Raw genomic sequence first — 7,149 nt, 5'->3', positions numbered from 1 at the left:
GGGGTGCTACCTGCTTTTTCCTTTTTAGCTCCAAACTCTGCCAAATTGCTCCGAATTTCACCTGAAATTATAAAAATACTAAAACAACTCAAAGTAGCATCTAAAGAGGATTTTTGCACTAAAATCAAGTAGAACTAAATAAAATCTAACTAAAAAAAAATTAGAAAATGATAAGAAAAAGGGTATATGATGCTCACGCATCACAACACCAAACTTAAACTATTGCTTGTTCTCAAGCAACCAAAAACAATATAGGACCAAGAAGAGAAAATACTTGAGACTTGAGTTGTCATTTAAGCTCAGGTCTTGTTACTGAATGGGGCTAATGAAACTCTCTTTCTGAATAGTTTTGGCATCTCACTATCCTTTGAAGCTCAGAGATATTGATATCCTTCAGAACTAGAACTCAGATGATATTATAGATTCTCTTCTTTAGGCTCTAATTGATTCTTGAACACAGCTTTTTTTCTTTTCTTTTCTTTCCTTTGGTGCTTTGCACCTTGGCATACTCTAAAACAACAATTAATCACAACTCTTGGTGTTTTATCTCAAAGGTTACTTGACACATTCCACCACAAGCATATAGTTAGGGAAAGTCACTCTTTTGAGTTTTAGATCAATTTTGACCTTCCTAACAATTGATGCACAGAGTCTTGGACCTTTTTCTTTTGATTTTTTTTGCTATTTGTTTTGCTTCAAGAATCAATCTTTTCTTATTTCAAAGAATCAATAATACTTCTCTAAGTTCCTGTTCCTCAAGAACCAACATTCTCAACTCTAATATCAAATATGCACAGTCAATTCATACATTAAAAAAAATAGAGATAATGCCACCACATCAAAGTAATCAGAATAACTTATAATATATAACTCAAAATCTCATGCATTTTACTACCTTTTTTTCAATAGATTTTTCTTTAAGCTTAGTGACCAATACATGAAATATCTTTTTAAAGTAAACATAAAATACTAAAATAAACAACTAAACTAGAAAGCAAGATAATCCTAATGATGATCATGCAAGCCTAGAAAGGAAAACAGAAAATAGAATGAAATACTGAAAAATAGAAATAAGATAAAGGAAGGGAGAATGAAACTCAACTACCTCAGTGATGGTGGCTACTGCTCCCTCTGGGGTATCCTCTAGAGTGCTTAAGCTCCTCTATGTCATTCCCCTGCCTCCTCTGCTCCTCCGTCAGCTGGTGGAGGAGAGCAGACTGATCCTGATGCTATATCCTTAGTTAATCAATAGATGATGTCAGCTCCCCTAGATATGTAGTCAACTGGTCCGATCCCAATAGTCATGGGAAGGGAAGTAAACTCCCTAAGGCAGCTTTGGAAGATCCTGTGGAGGCTGTGAAACTGGCTCCTGCTATGGTCCATGTCCGGGCTCTCTAGCGTGCTCCATACCCTTCTTTGTGATCGGTCTCTCAACATCGATCGGGATATCTCCATCAATGTGAGCTCCAGCTTCTGCACATAGATGGTAGATGAGATGAGGAAAAGCTAGCTTCGCAATGGTAGAAGACTTATCAGCTATCATGTAGAACTCCTAAGGGATCACCTTATGAACCTCCACCTCGTTGCCGACCATAATACAGTCAATCATCACTGCTCGCTCGACTGTAACCTCAGAATGGTTACTCGTAGGGAGGATGGAACGTTGGATGAACTCCAACCATCCTCTAGCTATTGGCTTGAGGTCAAGCCTACCCACTTGGGATGGCTTGCTTTTAGAATCCCTCCTCCACTGAGCTCCGGTGAGGCAAATGTCAGCAAGAACTTGATCCAACCTCTGGTCAGTGTTGACCCTGCGAGTGTATGAATGAGGGTCCTCTCCAGATGGTGGTAACTGTAGCGCCACCCTCACACTCTCTGGGCTGAAATCCATGATATGCCATCTGACCATGGTGCGCTAATTCTTCGGCTCTGGGTTCATGCCTCTGACATGCTTGTATGTAACCCAAGCATTGGCGTAGAAGTCTCGCACCATCAATGCTCCAACCTCAGTCACGGGGTTGGCCAAAAGCTCCCAACCCCATCTCAGGATCTGGTATCGAATTTCTGGGTACTCATCATCCTTCAGGTTGAAGGGGACCTCGAGAATTACCCTCTTCTTGTGCACCACCTCGTAAAAATGATCCTGATGGGTCTTGGAAAAGAACCGTGTGAAATCCCATGGATCAGAGGTAGGCGTCTTCTCTTTTCTTTTCCTTGAGGATTCTCTGGTCTTGGGTGCCATAAAGATAGTGATATGAGAGAAAAAGCGGAGCGCCCAACACCAAATTTAAAAGTTTTGCTCACCCCCGAGCAAAATAGAAATAGAAAATAAGGAAAAGAAAAGAAGATAGAAGAAAGAGATAGAGGAGATTGGAGAAGGTGCTTCGGCCTTGGGAGGGGGAAAAGGGAAAGGGAGTGTGTATGGTGAGGGGTAAGGAAGAAAGAGAGAGTAGTGTGAGATGTGGTGAAAGTGGATGAAGAGACGGGTATTTATAGGTTGGGGGTAGTGGGTTTTAGTTATAGGATGAGGGGTGGAGGGGGGAAAATTGAATTTGAATATGGGTTGTTGGAGGGAGAGATTGATGGGATAGATGAGAGGGGATTGAGTAGAGTGGGAGGTGGGTTTAGAGAATCAAGGAAAGTGATGGGTGATGAGATGGATGAGTGTGGATGGAAAAGTAGGAAGAAGAGAAGAGAGAATAGATAAAGTTTGAATGGGTCAAAAGTCGTTGGGAGTTGGGGTTTATCCAATAGCCAAAGACGTCCTTGAAATTCGAATTCTGCTCACTTCTCCCCCCTGGGCGTTAAACGCTGGTTTTGGCATTTAACGCCAGTAGGGGTCACCCTTTTTTTTTCTATAATTTAACGCCAGTGATGGGCGTTAAACACCCTAGGGGGAGAAAAATTTGTTTTTGGAATACCCCCTTTTAGACGTTAAACGTCCAAACCAACTCCTCCTCCCTTGGCGTTAAATGCCGGAACTGGCGTTTAGCACCCCCAGTAGGTCTCCTCCAGGGTGTGCTGTAAAACCCACAAAAATAGTAAATAATTAGCCAATAAATCAATTATTAATCTAAGAATCTAGAAAATGGAATTTTATAGTTTAATGAGATAGAGCTAATTAAAATAAGAATTTTGACAGTAATTTTAAAAAATTTGGCCCAAGATTGGACCGAACGGGTTGACTCGGTCGAACCGGGCCCAAGGCCCAACCCAGCCCACTAAGTGAAATGGCATCAGCCATTTCTCTTTCTCATTCATACACACACACGCGCTACCGCACCGTTTGTAGCCACGCGATCATTACGTCGAGCTCTACAATGCCCACTACTCAATTTGGTATGTACCTCACTATTTCTTTCTCAACCACCCTCCTCTAATTTCGAAAATTTAAGGATTAATTTTGAAGAATTATATTATTTTGGTATTTTAGGATCAAATTAACCTTATGGACTTGCCGGGTCTTGTCCCAAACTTCTATTAGTAAGGTGAGGAACATTTAATCCTTGTCAAGTTATCTAATTAGTTAGTCCTATGGTAATTTTGGTGTTATTTTGTGAAATTAGTTTGGATTGAGTATTTTGTAAATAAATTGGAGTTGTGGGAGACTTGATATCAGACTTTAGGGAGCTGGATACCTGTTTGGTGTGACTTTAGGAGCTTGGGTTTTGAGGAACGGTGACAAATTGTGACGTTCCGGGCTTTGCGAGAAATTTGCCAAAGTATGGTTTTAATTTCTCGTATGTAATATGTAATGTCTTGTGAAAATATAGGTTAGATGACCATAGGATAGGTTGGAATGCATGATTATGTTAATGTTAGTGGTCTTGACAAAATATGTTGAACATTGATGATAAAGTGAGAATGTGATTAGTGATATGTATATATGTGTAATGTTGAATGTTTGATGTTGGATTATTGAGAGAAGAAAGTGAATTGTGAATGTTGATTGTTGAGGTTGAAATGTGATGATTATAATGATATAAAATGAGCTAAGTGTATGTTGATTTGGATATGGAAAAAAATTGATACGAATGAGAAGGTTGAGATAATGGTTTGATAGATTTTAGTGTTGTTTGGAAGTATGGAATATTGGTTTTGAGTTTTGTTTTAGTGAAAATAGAGGTTTGAGAATCTTTGTGAAAAGTTAATTTTTGGCCAAATTTCGACGAGGCATAACTTGACCTCCGGACCCTCGATTTGCCTCAAACATGTTTTATAAGAAGATTGGGTCTGTGAGGTTTACGCCATTCGAAGAATGGATGAAACATGTTTTAAAACAAGAGAATTATGCGCGTTGGAAGCTCGATGTGCAAAACTGAAATTCTGCATCACTTTGCATTTTTACCTATTCTGCAGAACTCGCGTACGCGACACCTGCACGCAACGCGACCAACTCTTTCGGGTTTAGCAACTCGAGTATGCGAGCAAGTGAAATAGAGGGGTTGCGTACGCGATCACCTGCACGCGACGCGACCAACCCTTTCGGGTTTGGTATCTTGCGTATGCGAGCAAGGAAAAACACACCCACGCGTACACGGGACCCTGCTTTTAGCAAAGTTATATTTTTATGATCTTGACACACTTTTGAACCTCTAAATCTCTATTTTTACTCTTTTATACCCTATATATTAGTTATAAGTGTAGTGAAGAGATTAAGCAATGAAAAGGGGGTTACTTGGAAGTGAAGAAAGGTTTGGAGTGATAGATTCTGGTTGAGGAAGTGCAGAACTGATGATGATGTATGGTTAATGACAGATTTGAGAATCATAAGAGTTGATTCATGATGTGACCGATTTGAGAGGTAAACATTGAGATTGGCAATGACTGAGTATGGTCGGGATGGTCGAGATGGCAAGGTTTGGGTGTGAACCCTCCTGCATGCTAACTTGAAAGATTTATTGGATGGCAAGTTGAGGATGGAGGATTCCCTCTCTTGTCATGAAGTGGATGTAGGAAAGGTGGAAAGGCACTCTCCTTCATTTTGGTTTTCCTACATTTTTCTCTGGTATCAAGGTAGAAAGGCACACTTCTTGTATATGGAAAGGCACTCTCCTTCGTGATACCTCTAAAAGAAGGTGGAAAGGTACTCTCCTTCGTTAAAGTTCCTCCTGGGGATGTGTAACCTAGAGACCATATCCGGGTTAGCTACCGGATGTATCGAGTTCTGGCAATTTAACTGAGACGTGAGCTCACGGCCAATAGGATAGACATACATCATATGCATATTGTTTGTTTGCGTTGGTTTGCATTCTTGGGATTGCTTATCTGATATTCATGTTTAATTACTATATGTTCTATTTATTGTATCTAAAATTACCTGTGTTTTCTTTGTATGCATTATTTGTCTGTGCAATTGAGATGCCCCTTATCTGGAGTAGGAGTGACGAGGTCAGTTCCACCGGTGTTTCGGAGGATTGGTGGAAAGGCGATGAATCTAGGGATTGAGTTAGTATTGAGTTAGAACTAAGAACTTTAGAGAACCACCCCGTTTATGGTTTCAATTTATAATCTTTAAGTTTATTAATCTGAGTGTCGGAGTTCTAAAATTGCCTCTGGCTTTCCCAAGATGTTATATCTTATATATGTGGGCACCTTTACCATGCTGAGAACCCCCGGTTCTCATTCCATACGGATATTTGTGTTTTTTAGATGCAGATTGAGAGGCACCTCACTTGGCATCTGGAGTTCTTGCAGCAAAGTGGGTCTTTTGGGATATTATGTTTTATTCTGTTTATATATCCATATGTATATAACTCTCCTTATAACTTGCTTTAATTTTGTACCTCATAGAGGTTTATGGAGAACTAGGGTTTCTATTGTATATTTTGGGTTTCAAATTTTATATGTATGTAAGTAGATATTCTCCGACCAGCTTTAATTTCACAGGTTGAACCTAGAGTTTGAATATTTGTATTTCTTAACACTCTACTCTTATTATATATTTATATCTTAAGCTTTCTTCGTACGCAAGAAAATGGTATTTTCTGAGCGTTGCACTTTTAAATTCACGATTTTGTCTTAACTATCCTTTAAGGCTCGTCGAATATTATATTCTCTCAATTATATTTATATGTATATTTTATTTTAGAGGTTGTAATAACTCACCACCTCAGCTTTACGACTTAAGCATAAAGTTTTGTGTGGTAAGGTGTTACATGTGTTGTTTTTCTGTCTAAGTCTTCCTGTTCCTGTTCTAAGTACTGTACATGATCACAAACGTTAGAAAAACTAGGAAAACTATGAAAATCAAAATAAAATAAAATAATATGAAATCAAACTAAAATAAATCTGAATTAAAACTAAAATATAGCAAAACTAAAGGATACGTATGGTTGGGTTGTCTCCTAACACACGCTTCTTCACCATCATTAGCTTGACGAGCAGCTCCTCTAGGGAGGGTCATAGGGGCTCAAATCTTCATCCCTCATTGTGAACTTCTTTCCAGTGCTCTCATGAATCAGTTCAACATGCTTCAGAGATAGGATCAGGTTCACAGTGTGCAGTATGACTGGACTTCTGGTGAAGACTACTCTCATGTCAGGTGAGAAGTCCTTAGTCGGAATCTTCTTATTCCTCCAGCCCTCGGGTACCTTCTTCTTCGGGCCTCCTCCATCTTTGGTGGGTGGTGAATGCCCAACACCAAACTTAGGTTTGATGTCAGGGGGTACTGTATGACTTTCCACCAAATATGAGGTCTTGATCTTTGAACTCTGCATGTCAGTACCTCCTTTGTCAGAGAGTGGTGGAGGTTTAAAAATCTTGAATAACATATAGTCCTCGTGCATCCTCAGGACTAATTCTTCTCTCTTTACATCAATGAGGGCTCTTCCAGTGGCTAGGAATGGCCTTCCTAGGATAATGGAGTCATCTGTATCCTCTCCCGTATCAAGTATCACAAAGTCTGCAAGGAGGTAGAGGATTCTCCACCAATCCGTATGCCCGCTTTTGGGACTTATCAGCCATCTCTAATGCTATCCTTGTAGGCTGCGCCTCTTGGATTCCTAGCTTCTTCATTACAGAGAGCGGCATCAGATTTATGCTTGAACCAAGGTCGCATAGTGCCTTCTCAAATGTAATAGTCCCAATGGTACAAGGAATCAGAAAGCTCCCGGGATCTAGAATTTTCTTGGGAAGCTTCCTCTGTAC

The sequence above is a fragment of the Arachis ipaensis genome, chromosome B6, assembly GCF_059453495.1.
Source record: "Arachis ipaensis isolate K30076 ecotype BB chromosome B6, ASM5945349v1, whole genome shotgun sequence".
Classification (NCBI taxonomy): domain Eukaryota; kingdom Viridiplantae; phylum Streptophyta; class Magnoliopsida; order Fabales; family Fabaceae; genus Arachis; species Arachis ipaensis.
Note: the sequence above shows the minus strand (reverse complement) of the source record.